The sequence below is a fragment of the Macadamia integrifolia genome, chromosome 9, assembly GCF_013358625.1.
Source record: "Macadamia integrifolia cultivar HAES 741 chromosome 9, SCU_Mint_v3, whole genome shotgun sequence".
NCBI lineage: Eukaryota > Viridiplantae > Streptophyta > Magnoliopsida > Proteales > Proteaceae > Macadamia > Macadamia integrifolia.
Window position 1 is genome coordinate 39,862,835 of NC_056565.1, and position 15,412 is coordinate 39,878,246.

Genomic DNA, 15,412 nt, shown 5'->3' on the forward strand with positions numbered 1-15,412 from the left:
CCGCCCACTTGTGAAGACCGGTGGGCTGTGACAGGTGGGCTGTCCGACCCACCCGAGAGGCTCCCAACATGATTTTTACGTCCGAATGGACCCAAAACAGACGTGCGACCTTCTTTTAGGCTTCTAAACTTGATTTTGTCATCAAATCTTGTTAGTTTTGACCCCAAAGTGGCAAAATGCTAACTCCATTCACTTATGATAGGTTCACCAAAACTTACGCTTCTCGCACCGGATCTCACCCGTACCGGGCGTAAATCTTTGTACACTACAAGTAAGTGGGGAGAGGACGTTTGGCCTTATTTTAAGTCTTGTTTGGCATTCATTAAATTGTATCTAGACTAACCATGTCATCATGCAAATTATATATAGCTTAGCCATCCTCATATTATTATGACATGTGTGTTGTGTTTATTTTCTCAATGTCAAATGATGATGTGATTATGTGATGAATGATGACATCATTATGCATAATGCATTAATAGACTAGATGCCGTAGTCTGCTTGAAAACGAGTGCAATGGTGGCCCGTGGAATGGGACGCGGTGGCACTATGCAATCGTACTATGTCATATAGGAGCATACGGTTTAGGATTATCATCTTCCAGTGCTACGACCGTTCCCAACAGGGGTTGAGGTGTTGGGTTACCATTTGGGGGGAAGCAGTGGTCGCGGTTATCGGGTCACTGTGGTGGTTAGATATACGCTTGGCTGGTCATTAGGACAGTCGGAAACCCCAGTGGTATATTCAAGAGGGCCAATCGTACTGCTTTTAAATTACTGGAGTCAGCACCTTTATTTTCTGTCATTTACTTTTATGTTGAGAGCCGGTGGTCGGCATGCTTTACTTTTTTGAGTACTCACAGTGGGCTTTCTCCGACAGCCCTATGGGCGTATCGCGGGATGGAGTTCGCGGCTCGTACGCGGAGTATACGCGCACTATGGTTGTAGTAGCACTAAACCAAAGACTTAGTAATGTTGTTTAGGTGGATGTGATAAAAAATGAATTGCATAGCATATAATGCATATGGTTGTGATTTGTTGTGTGGACTACTGTGTGGTCCTTCTTTTCACTTACTGAACTAGTGAGCTCATCCCATGTGTGCACCTCTTTTAGATGATTTTGCAGGTCATCAACCTGAAGAGCAAGGGTCGGGCCCCACAGTTGAATTCCCTGAAGAGGATTGGTGGGTCCCCGAGGAATTAGAACATGGCACGGATTGCTCGTGCGAGGGCTGTGCTGTGGGACCACAGTTTTGATACCGAGCTGAGCTTACTCTTTGAATTTTTGGCGATCCCTTTTGGGTACTTGATATGTAAATTGTATTCTTCTTGTGTAAATATCATGCCTGTGGGCCCACATGTACTTAACTATGTATTACAATTTGGGTATCAAGTATATTGGGGGAAATTACAGGTAAATTAAGTCTTCCGCTGAACTCTTAAATGATTTTCTTAGTTGTGTGTATGTTGTGGTTGGATACTGTATCAGATGATCCTGGCAGATTTGGGTTAACTAGAATTGACCCAGTCACCGGTCCGGTTCTGTGTGAACGGGGTGTGACAACAGTGGTATCAGAGCGTGATGCTCTATTCACTCACAACATACCATTTAGACCCCATAGAATCTATAATTGGAAATGGGATTGGGTTAATGTAAAAAATGTTAAAGAGTTAAAAGCCAAAGAAAAAAAGGAATAATAATGGTTGTAGTTAGTTATTGCATTCATGGCATGCATGAAAGAAAATGAAAGATTAATTAATTGATGTCATAACCCATTGAGTATGAATTTGACGAAATTTCGGCAGCATAACGACGCAAAACAAGATTTCTAAAAATTTTTACACAAACACCTGATAAACAACATATATATATATCAATGATCATAATTAACCAACGACACCACAACTAAACTACATAAGTTATCAAACATACAAATTCACCACAAACCACCATCAAAACACATCACCCCACAAATAAGTCCAGTTACAGAGAAAGTACAAAGAATGAGAAAAGAAAGAAAAATACAATAAGATCAACAACATGAAACAGGTGAGAAGCTAGTGTGGATGAGCTAAGTCCTCACTGATCATCGTCATCATCCAATACTACTACTCCATTCATCTGAGGTTTAGAGTTAACGTTGAGTCGACAGTCGTAGTAGTCAAACCTCGAGTTCACCAGCTATACATCCCTCCGAAGTCTGACAAAATCTACTGAAATGGCATTGGCCGTTGTATCCAAGTCCTGACCCAATCTGAGGAAGAAACTGTCTAGGGTAGCCTGCCTCTCCAGGATGTTTTCCTCCCTAGAAGCACTCTCATCCAGTCTTCTTAACAGCTGATCTTGCCGTCCTTCAAAGCCCTCATAGTAGACATCATGCCCTCAAAATCATATGCACCACTCTCAGGTGGTGGGGCTCTATGCTGTGGGCCTGCAGCTCTAGTGAAGCCAGGATCAGCACCTCTCGACTCATGAGGCACCTCCTCAAGGATGTCCTCGTCCACAAAATCATCCTCCTCACCCTGAGGAACATAGTCCTCATCCTCCTCACTAGACTCCTCCTCCATGGGAACATCCTCCCTAGGGGCAGCCCTCCTATCCCTACCTCTCTGAGCTCCTGCTCTCTGAGGTACATCCATGAGAGTGTGGAGACCCATCCTCAAAAGATTCCCCCTATCAAACTTATCTGCTAGCATCTTCCCCTCCTCACCACTCAGGTCCACCCCAAAGAACTCAAAGATCCTGGTGAGGATCCTGCCATATGGAAATCCTCCATCCTCGCGGTGAGAAGTATGGTGCTCCATGGTCTTGAGGATGACGTAAGGCAAGCACAAGTGCTCGTCACCCCCCTTCTAAAGCCTTATAAATGCAGAAGGCTAAGAAGGCCGCCATGAAGCCCACCTGGTTCCGGTGACCTCCTCTGGGGAGCAAGTTGAACTGGACTAAATGGGCAAACACACGAACCTCTGGGAAAAATGATGTCTCGGAATCCAGACGCTCCCTACTGCCACAGATGGTCTCATAGATGTGGTCCAGTGTCTCCGAACTTAAGAACGGGCCCATGGGCTTACTCTTGGGAGGACTGTAGAAACGGTGCCCAGCTGAAGAAATACCCAAAATACTAGCTAGGGTGTCCACGGTCAGCTGAATGTCCACCCCCTTCACCATACTAGTTATCGTATACTCTCCGTACTGGTAGGAAACCTCCAGGTTACAGTAGAATCTACGAACCAGCTGCTCGTAGCACGGACGGTCTATATGGAGGATAGACTGCCAGCCCAGTACGGTGAACCTCTCCTGAAGTTAAACCTTGTGGAAGTCGTCAACTACCACAGTCTTCTCCATTATTACAGATCTCTTCAGGAAGGTCTGCCAGTTGGTTGCTACCTCTGAACAGCGGAAGAGTTCCTCGTTATAGTCGGAAGGATCAATAAGGGCAGGTCCGGTTCACCCTGTGCGAGGGGCTGGAGAACTAGTCCCCGCACTCTTTCATTTGGAAGCGGTGGTCTTACATCGAGTAGAAGAGGATGCGGGTTCTTTGCCCTTGCGAGAAGACATCCTGGCAAGAAAAGAGGAAAAAATGGTGAGTAAGGAAAAAGGGAATAACAAAGGGAATAAATAGATGGGTGAGCAATAGGAGGAAGCCCCAAAATCCAAATCATGGCAAAATAGAAATATGACAAAATGTGACAAGCGAAGAATGATAGAAAGTATATGGATGAAGTGCATGGTAAGTGACAAGACAGAAATTATGGCAAAATAGAAAAGTGACAAAAGGCATATAAAGCATGGCAACTAAGGAATGGAAAGACCCCAATTCTCGATGTGCAAGTTCAATCTAAGAAATATTTAAAAGACTCACAATAGAGTAAAGCTTGAAGCTGCATGTCTAAGATTGAAATGCCATCGTAGTGCAATCTAGAATATGCAAAAAAAAAAAAACATCTACTATTATGATATTGAGGTGAAAGGAATCAAGAGTGTATGGATGAGTTGGATGATGATAGTGAAAATTTCTTTTCTGAAGTCTTGAGTCTTCACACATCTGTGGAGCCCTTAGGACCTCTTTTCAATTCCATTCTCAAACCTTCCATAGTTGAGCCCCCAAAGCTAGATCTTAAGGAGTTTTCATCTAATTTGAGCTATGCTTTCCTAGGGCCTGACCAGACTCTTCCTGTAATAATTTCTTCAAATTTGACTTCTAGCCAGGAAGAGGAGTTACTTAAAGTGTTAAAAGATAATAAGGAAGCCCTAGGTTGGACCATGGCTGATATCAAGGGTATAAGCCCTTCTATTGTGCAACATCATATACATCTTATGGAGGATTCTAAATCATCCACGAAACCCCAAATAAGAGCTAACCCAGTGATGATGGAAGCCATTAAGAAAGAGATCATAAAGTGCTTGGATCATGGAATAATTTATCCTATTTCTGATAGCCAATGGGTAAGCCCAGTACACGTAGTGCCTAAGAAGTTTGGTGTGACTCTAGTTCCCAATACCAATAATGAATTCCAACCTGTGTCCAATCAGGGTGGAGAGTGTGCATAGACTACAGGAAAGTTAATACAGCAACCTGGAAGGACCACTTCCCATTGCCATTCATTGACCAGATGTTAGAGAGGTTAGTGGGACATGAATATTATTATTTTCTTGATGGATATTCTGGCTATAATCAGATCCCAATTGCTTTAGAGGACCAACATAAGACCACTTTTACATGCCCATATGGAACATTTGCTTACAGGCGTATGCCCTTTGAGCTCTGTAATGCCCCTACTACGTTCCAACGATGTATGATGAGCATCTTTTCTGACATGGTCAAAAAATTCTTAGAAGTATTTATGGATGACTTTTCAATTTATGGGAATTCCTATTCTGAATGTCTTCATCATCTTTCCCTGGTTTTGAAAAGTGCATATCTAAGAATTTAGTTTTGAATAGGGAGAAATGCCATTTTATGATTAAATCTGGTATTGTTTTAGGCCATGTAATATCCAAGGAGGGAATTAAAGTGGATAGAGACAAAGTGAATTTAATTGATAATTTACCACCTCCTCAATCTGTTAAGGACGTTTGGTCTTTTCTAGGGCATGCGGGCTTCTACAGAAGGTTTATTAAGAACTTTAGTCAGTTAGCCCGACCTCTCACTTCATTACTTACCAAAGATCAAACTTTTGAGTTTTCTAAAGAGTGCCTAGAATCTTTCAAGCAACTTAAGAAGGAGTTAACCAATGCACCCATTGTTCAACCACCTGTTTGGACTGAACCTTTTGAACTAATGTATGATGCTTCAGATTTTACCATAGGAGCGATTTTGGGTCAAAGGATTAATAAGTTACCCACTGTCATTTGCTATGATAGTAGGACCTTAAATGATGCACAACTTAATTATACAACCATTGAAAAAGAATTTTTATCTGTTGTGTTTGCATTAGAAAAGTTTCGATCTTACTTAGTTGGTTCACATGTGGTGGTGTATACTGATCATTCTGTTCTTAGATACCTAGTTCAAAAGAAGGATGCCAAAGCCTGTCTCATTAGGTGGGTTTTACTTTTTTTCAGAGTTTGATTTGGAAATTAGGGATAAGAAAGAAGTTAAAAACCTAGTTGCAGACCATTTATCCCAGCTTTTCAATTCCTTAACTGTTGATTCTTCAGTTAACGAGAATTTTCTAAATGAACAGTTATTTACAGTGTCCAGTGAATCATGGTTTGTTGACATTGTCAACTTCTTAGTTTCAGGTGTGACTTCGGATCACTGGTCCACCCAAGATAAGTATATGTTTCATTCCCAAGTTAAGTAGTTTTTCTGGGATGATCCTTATTTGTTTAAGATATGTCCGGATCAGATTATTTGATGATGTGTTCTTGATCATGAGCAGCATTCCATTCTCTCTTTTTACCATGATCATGCATGTGGTGGACACTTTGGACCTAAGAAGACTGCCGCAAAGGTTCTGCAATGTAGATTTTATTGGCCCACTCTTTTTAGAGATGCTTTTGATTTTTGCAAGGCTTGTCCCACCTACCAGTCTTTTGGCCGTATCAATAAGAGGAACATGATGCTCTCAACCCTATTTTGGTAGTTGAGATCTTTGATGTATGGGGCATCGATTTCATGGGACCATTCCCTAATTCCTTTGGGAATTTATACATATTTTTGGTCGTTGATTATGTTTCTAAATGGATAGAGGCCATACCTTGTAAATCTAATGACCACAAAGTGGTGGTCCAGTTTCTCAAAGAAAATATTTTTCCTGCTTTGGTGCACCACGTGCAATAATTAGTGATAGGGGTACTCATTTTTGTAATCAGCCTTTTGAGGCCATAATAAAAAAGTATGGGATCACCCATAAGTTATCCACCCCTTATCAATCCCAAACTAATGGCCAAGTGGAGATGTCTAATAGACAGATCAAACAAATCTTGGAGAAAACTATTAATCCCAATCGTAAGGATTGGTCCCTTAGGCTCATTGATGCTTGTGGCCCCATCAGACTGCATTCAAGACCAACCTTGATCAGTCTCCCTACCGTTTGGTGTATGGGAAAGCCTGTCATTTACTAGTTGAGTTAGAGCATAAGGCCTTTTGGGCCATCAAGAAGCTCAACTTTGATTTTTCTGATGCAGATATTCATCGTAGGCTCCAACTATATGAGTTGGAGGAAATTAGTAATGAGTCCTATGAAAGTTCTAGGATTTACAAGGAAAATGCCAAAGTCTTCCATGATAAGCACATTTCTTTTACAATTGGTGATAAGGTTTTATTATACAACTCTCGATTGCATCTTTTCCCTGGTAAGCTTAGATCCTGATGGGATGGCCCGTTGTTTGTCCATAATGTATATCCCCATGGGGCTGTTGAGATTCTGAATCCAGGAACAGGGGCAATTTTGAAGGTTAATAGTTAGCGTTTAAAACCGTTCCTCGAGTTTCCTACTACTAGTAGTGAAGAGGTCATGGATCTCCATGAACCCCTGTACACAGCTGACTGACTTTACCTAGATATGACTCCCTTGCATTGTCTTTACTTTTAATTCTTTCTATGCATTGATGACATTGCATGACTTAAGTATGGGGGAGGGAAATCAATTTCTTTTTTTTTTCCTTTGCTTGTTTTTTCTTTTGTTTTTGAACTCGCTAAGGATGAGATCCTACTTTGGCTTTTAGCTAATGATCATACCATTCGGTTGCTTAATGTATGAAAATAAAAGTTTTGATTAAGGTATCCATTTTGAATGTATAAAAACCTTGTTGAGAAGAAAGAAACAAGCCTGTGTCTTGAGATGGAACTTTCTTTTAAAAAATAAGAGACTCCAGTTTTATGGTGTTGGACCATATGTAAGTCTGTGGGTTCCTTGTACTTTTGATTTGGAGCTGAGACCTCCTTTTTAATTTGGCATGAGTTGACAAATACACAATTTTAAATGAAGTGTGAAATATGGTATAAAGAAGAGTAAGAGTTGATTCCCTTAGAACTAGACATGGCATTGTGCCTGAGGAAGCGTGATGTCTTGATTGAACTTTTTAGGGAGGAAACTTTAAAAAGAACTCTAGCATCACTGTCTTTGTGGGCATATGCAAAAAGCAAAGCTACATAGTAACTTGGGTGTCTGGTGTTTGCTCCACCATGTCATTCAAGCCAAAAGTAGTGGAGTAGAATAGAGTTTATTAAGTGAAAAAAGGAGAAAAAAATGTGTAAATGTCATTAATGCTTAGTAACATGTTTGGTCAAAAACACTCCGACGCCTTAGCCATTGGTTCCCTATTTCTTTACAAGTGGTTTTGTCTTAAGATAAGGATGTTTTGGAAGAGACGAGATGAGTTCCAAATTAAGAAATATGCTAGTGCCTGGAATTAATATGGGGTAATAAAAGTTCAAGAGTGGGGGTCCCTTGTAAGAGGAATTATCTTTGTTCCGGATCAGTATGGCCCTTACCTTTAGCCAAGGTTGGGATTTGTTTATTCTGAATTTTGGGTGTATATTCATTACAAACACCCACGAGACACAACTCGTCCACTAAGGGTGACCTAGGGGTTTAAAGGCTTGTTGCACATGCTAAGTGCAACCGTGATTCCTACGAAAGTGAGTTAGGTTTTTTGTTTTTATTCTTTTTCTTTTTGTTTTGCTCAAGGACTAACAAAGTCTAAGTGTGGAGGAATTCTGATGAGCATATTTATGTGTGAAATCTAGGGTAGTAAAACATGCATTTTACATATTTAGGTTCGAGCTACATTTGATTTTACTTTCTTTTGCAGGTTTTATATTTTCAAGGCTTTAAGGACTATCGGGTGCTATATCTCCAATTTTACATATAAAGATGTCCTGTTTCTTTTCATAGCTGCAAAGAGGATGAAATTCTAAGCAAGATGGATGTGTTCAATTAAAAGTACACATCCGTTTGCTCACCCGTACAAGTGATTATTCTTTTTGGGCCAGAAAAGAAAAATGAATCAGAACTGAACCGAGATGTAGAATCAGCCCATGTGCAGTTGTCCCAGAGATACAAGGAATATTTCAACTGCCAACAAGGATCGATTAACCACACCCTTAAGTGATTGAAGATTCATTTTTGGTAATAACAACTACATAGCGTAATTGGTAAGTTATGGTGTGTAAAATCCCTTTCTTATTAGGAGGTCTCAAATTCGAACCTCTTGGTTGCTTTTTTTTGTGGAGGTTTTTATTAGAATATTTTCTCTCTCCTACTCATCACTCAAAGGAGGTCAGCCAAAGGGTTTCTTACGCAAGAGGAGAGAGAAATAAGGAAATAAAAGAGAAAAATAGAAAAAAGGGAGAAAAAATAGGAAAGGAAAAAAAATGAAAAAAATAAAAGAAAAATAGTCCAAGAGGCTGCCCACGTTTGAAGAAGAGAGAGAGGAAAAAAATAAAAAAAAAGAAGGAAAAAGGATGCAAAATCATTAGAAATTCCCCACTTCCTACGATTCTCTCTCTTCTCTCTCCTCCACCTCACCACAAAATCATCCAAGGGGATCCACCCTTGGACGTCCTCCTCTCTCTCCTTTTCGATATAAAAGGGAGTCCCTCTCTTCCTCTCTACTTCTCTCTTCTTAGGTTTGTTTTTAGTTGCTCTTTCTCTCTTTCTCTCTTTCTCTAGTTTTCTCTTTCTCTAGCTCTAGTTCTAGGTTTATGCTTTAAATACTTTTATAAGTTCTTTTTGTTCAATTAATGCAAGCACTTTTGTTTTTGATTCAGTCTCTTATTTTTATTGTTTAAGCAATTGAAGTTGTAATTTTTAAGTTCTAGTTCTAGGCTTAGTTCTAGGTGACAAGAACAAGCTATGGAGCATGTCTTTCAAGTTCAATTTTTTTCTTCATATTTTTTTTCTCTAGTACTAGAATTTCAGATTTGGTTTATTCCAGATCTGGTTTTTAGTACTGGTAATATCTCAAATCGATCAAGTTTTCAGTTCAAGGGTTGAAGTTCAAGTAAGTAGGCTCCTTTAGTAGTCTTCTCACCCCCCTTCTCATTCCCTCTTCTAACTACCCTTTATTTTTTAATTTTATATTTTAATTTCAGTCGTTATATTATTGCTTTCCTTTTCCCCCAAGGTTCATGGCTAGTGTATGTGTTGGCTTTGCACCTCCTAGCCATAGAACCATCATTTTATTATTTTTATTTTAATTGTATCCCTTTTCCTAAAGCCAAGTAAAGTAAACCTTGTAAGAGTGACTATCTGGTCAAGTAGGGAAGCTCATATTATGATGCATTCCTCGGGCTAAATAGAAAAACCTACTTGTGAGCCTCTCTCTAGTTTTATATCCCCTTTCTTTTACTTTATTTTTATTTCAGGATTTTTTTTCTTCATTGCTTTTTAATTGCGTGGGGAGTTTATTTTCAATTATTTATTTATTTAATTTTAATTGCGTGGCTTGCGTATTTAAATTCTTAGATGACAAATGGTTAGGACATTATTTTAGATACATATGTTTAGGATGGTAGGTAGAATTAGATCACAACCATTAATCGGTTTACTTTCGCATTATTAAAAGAAGCAAAAAATAAAGTGGCTGCTTTCTCTGTGTTCGACCCGCAGCTACACTGATCAGTATGCTTGCGTTACATTTTAAATTTCAAACAGAAGACCTGTACCAACCCATCCCACCAGAGATGGACATTAATTAGAGATTCAAGAATTGCCGGCGAAGGTCGACCATACCTTATGCATTGAGAAGGAGCTCGAAGAGCTAGACGTGTCTGGTGAAACACCCTTATCTGAAGATATCATGTGCACACCCCTCCTGGCCTCTTTAATGATGCCTTCCTTTCAATTGTACAATGGAACTAAGGATCCATGGGAGCACCTACAAACATTCCACTCCATTTTGCTCATCCAAGGGGACTCAGAGGCCATACTATGCAGAGTGTTCCTAATGTCCCTTTAAGGCCTGGCTATGACCTATTTTTCGCGGTTAGAACCAGGATCAATACGTGCTTCAAGCAGTTCAGCAAGAAGTTCCTCAAAAAAATCATAGGGAGCAGAACGTGTCACAAAATGTCAACCAATCTAATGGCCTTGAAACAGTGACCGGGAGAAAGTCTTCAATGATTTATGCATAGATTCAACCTGGAGAGTGGTTGAAGTTCTCCTCTCTAAAGTAGAGCCTAAGACCCTATCTGAGCTATGGGAGGTCCGTAAATACATCAATGCTAAATTGATAGGGTCATGGGGATAGGTACAAACGTACCAGATTTAATGACCACACTAATCAGAGAAGCGAATATGGAGACTACATACCCCTTACCCGACTCAAGTCATAAGTTCTGATGTAGATCGCCGATGAAGAAAGGGATAGAATGAGAATCCCGAAAAAGATAAAAACACCTCCAGAAGGTCAAGATCGGCATAAATATTGCTACGATCACTAAGACCATGACCATACTACTGACATTTGTTATGAGCTTACGAGTGCAATTGAAGATCTCAAAAAGAGGGGTACTTGAGAAGGTTCGTGGGAAGACATGATAACAACCGTCATAATAATCAGAGCCAAGCAGAACACCCCATTCCTCATCAGAATAGAGGAAATCAGGGTGGTTATCATCTAGATCGAAAAAGAAGGAGCCGAATAGAGGAGGGCCATGGACAGGAGAGACTTAACGAACCCCACCATGATAGGAAGAGGATTGACCACGAGGGAGAAGGAATGAATTGCCTACCTTAGTCATCGTAACCATCAGCGGTGGACAAGCATTAGGAGGAGACTTGCTAAACAAAGAAATCCTATGTTAGAAGTGTACTTTGTCACATGCCGCCTTCACTAGGCTAAGGTATTCGACACTAGATACCAATATCTAGTCAGCCTAACCCTCCAAGATCACAAATACAATAACTTAATTCACAAATGCCAACATGACCACGGCTACAAATCAGAGTATGCTAATAAAATTGTTATCATTCTACTGGTGATTCACTAAAATGATAAATCACAAGTATACATTACTCATGTCTGAATACATCTATATGTTACAATATTACTTCTACACAATTCATAAATATTTATATAAAGATAAATAACCAAAACAATAGAAGTGATGTCCATCAGCCTCTTGGAGTCTCGCAGACACAAGCCTCACAACTACTGTCGAAATTCAATCCTGCCTTAGCACCAATTCCACCATCTTAAAAGAATGATCCACATATGGTGAGCTTCTCAAGCCCAGCAAGGGTTGTACATGCAAGCACACACATAACAAATGATGCAATGCATGCTCAAGCAAATTTTATGATATTGCATGATCCAATTTTCACACACAATAGATAGCAAACAATTATGAAGTCTAAAATAGGGTCTTAGTGCTACTGTAACGTAGGTAGTATCCCTGGTCCAAGAAAACCCATCGGTCACCCAGTGATACACCCTAGTTGTGAATCAGGAGTTTGGAAGTTTCGAAAAACCCATCAATCACCCCACGAACCCCTAACATATAACTCCTACAACCACGGTCTTGAAAAACCCATTGGTCACCCATGCTATGGGACAACCAGTACCTCACCCCTAATGGAAAGGGGCTATAGCACTTGGGTTGTTATCCTAACCAGATGGGATCTACATGAGTGTATATACAGTCACTATACATTACACACCATACACGCACACATTAGGCACATGGTGCTGGAACCCCCCTTCAGCCTCACCTTGTCCCATCTCACATGTCCACAATTCCAAAATTCTATAAGATATAATAATCACAATAATAAAAATAATTTAGAAATAAGATATATCGAGAACCAGTGCACATGAGCACGTAAAATCTATATTAAAATGTTAAACACTTTGTAAAATAAAACAATAACCTGTCATCGATACCGTAATCCGATGGTCTTTGTTAAATTCCCGTCACCGCAATCATCATTGAGTAAATTCATTTGTATTAGAAGGAAAAAAAGAATACAAAGAATGTACAAAGGGACAATCACATTTTGGAATCTACAGGAGACTACTCCACCTTTGGCATTGCCATCAGCAGAGAACAAAACCACACCAGAGACCAAATTACAAAAACATAAGCTAGATAAATTATTTGAAACAATATCTAGGCCTAGATTGACTATCTAAGGCCAGCTCCATAGCAACCAAAGTAGGCCAAGACTAAATTGGAGAAGAAACTTCAAATTTTGCAGCCGATTTTGCTAAGAAATCAGCAACTAGTCTGCTTCACGAAGGCAATGAGTGATTTTTCAGGTGGGTGAGTTCAGATAAGGGGTCAAACTCATCCACCTCTGAAGACCAATCCAAGGGATTTTCAAATTCGAGATAAGCAAAACCACAACCACCAAATCTCTCTCAATCTATAAATGGGTGATACCCATCTCTTTTGCAATCTGCAAACCCAAAATAATAGCTAACATCTCAGCTTCAAAATTTGTATGGACACCCAAAAAGCATCTAAAGGACTGTAAAACTTTAGCTTTTTCATTCCGGAATACACTGCCTGCCCTTGCTTTTCTTGGATTCTCCAAAGAATAGCATCCGAATTTAATTTAACCCATCCAGATTGAGGAGGACACCAGAAAACTTCCAAGACCTCTCTTGGCTTATATTGCATCCTGGAAATCCCCAACTGCCTAGCACATAATAAAGAATTAAAAGAAAGAGGGGAACCAGTAGATGCCACCGCTTGTAAACTAATTTCACTCTTAATCATAGCACAATAGTGCATCACTGATTTGGACACCCCCTCAAAGCGTCTTGCATTCCTTTCCTGCCATAAAATACTAGGCACAAAAGTAAAGCCACTTACCCACGCCTTTTTCAAGTGAAGGTTCTTTGCTGATTGTTTCCACCATACGATAAAGCTGTCCATGTCCACAAAGGGAGACCACTGAACATCAAAGCCATCACAAAAGGCTCTCCACAAGCTGTGAGCAAAATCAAATTTATAGAAAATGTGAGAAATCGACTCTTCCTCTTTACCACACAAACTGCACAGAGAAACGAGATGAATACCACGTCTATGAACAATATCATCAGTTGGAAGCTTATTCTGAATTAACTGCCAGGCAAAGACAGCTTGCCTTGGCTGGATAAGAGAATTCCAGATGAGAGAATACCAACTAACCTTCTGATGTTTTTTCCGAATTTCTTCCTAGGCTGATTTAATAGAAAAAACACCTGAAGAGGTCAACCACAAAAGACATGTATCCTCAACATTCTAGATGTGAATTCGCTTGGCTTTCTCCCAAATTTCGGCAAGCAAAACGGACTCAACAAGGGGAAATTATCAAGAGGATTGATTAATGAAAGCATCTACTCTTACCTTTGGACCAGAAAAGAGACTGAGATCCAAGTTTGATTGCTCTATAATAGACTGAGTGCCGATCCATCTATCCAACTAGAAGCTAATTTTTTCCCTATTTCCCACAATCCAATGCTCATACGCAGCTACAAAACTCCAAACCTTCTTCAAGCCAGGCCATATGGAAGAAGATTTATACCCTTGCCTCAGAGACCCATCATCTTTAATAAATCTCTCCTTGAAGAACTTGCTCATAATTGAATCTTCATGCTTGATTTGCTAGGCTAATTTGCACAAACAAGCATAATTCACATCTCTTAGTCTTCTAATTCCCAGACCCCCTTCCCTTTTAGGCCTACAAACCCATTCCCATTTCACCACAACCTTCTTTGCCACTCCATATCATAGGACCAAATAAAGTTTCGCATCCAGTGTTCCACCACCTTCACTGACCCTTCTGGCCACCAGTAAGCAGAGAAGTTATGGATTGGAATACCAGATATAACCAACCTCACCAATTTCACCCTCTCAGCCATAGAGAGAAGTTTACCTTTCCACCCTGCCAACCTTCCTTTTATCTTTTCTAGAAGAGGAAGCAAATGGCAGTTCTTCACTCTACCTTTAAAGATCTCCACCCCTATATATTTTGTGGGAAGGTCTGCCACTGCCATTCTCAGGTAATAAGTAATAAAATGTCTTCTATAAGGAGCAATCTTTTCAAAAAATAGCTTACTTTTTTTCAAGTTAATTTTCTGGCCAGAAAAAGACTAATACTTGGATAAAAACTCATGAAGATGCTTCACATACCTAGCTGATCCATTCATAAAAATGAAGTTATCATTTGTGAAGACTAAGTAAGAAGGAGTAACAGCACCTCTAGGGCTAGGGAGGGCTTTCATCTTTCCTTCCTTAATCAAATTCTTTAAACCCCTATAGAGGACCTCCTCTGCCAAAATAAAAAGGATTGGGGAAATGGGATCCCCTTGTCTGAGGCCACGCTCTACACCAAAGAAACCCACTAGACCTCCATTCAACAAGATTGAGATCCTTATTGAGAGCAACATCTGATGAATTTTGTTGATCCAACTAGGCAAGAAACCAAATTTCCCAAAGTGGCAAAAAGAAATTCCCAAGAGAGGGAATCATAAGCTTTCCGCACATCCAGCTTTAAGCCCATACCTCCACCTCTAACCATTGAGTGCACCAAATTTTCTAATTCTGAGGCAAGACTGATGTTTGTTGAGATAATCTTACCCTTCTGGAAGGCTCCATATTCTTCTAAAATTAGTATAGGGAGAAGAGTAGTTAATCTGGATGCAGCTATCTTTGACTACACCTTGCAGAAAAAATTCCCCATACATATGGGGTGAAACTTATCTAAAGAGGAAACACCATCAGCTTTAGGGATAAGAGTTAAGAAACAATTATTCACCCTATTAGGAGGCTTTCATACCAAAAAGAAGGAAAAAACAGCCCTGCAAAAATCCTTTTCCACTATCTTCCAACAACTTCTAAAAAATTGACCTAGAAAGCCATCAGGGCTTGGAGAACTATCTGCATCAAGCCCCCAGACCGCCTATTTTATCTCCTCCCTAGATGGTACAATATCCAAGAACAAGTTGTCCTCCTTAGAAAGGATTGTAGGAA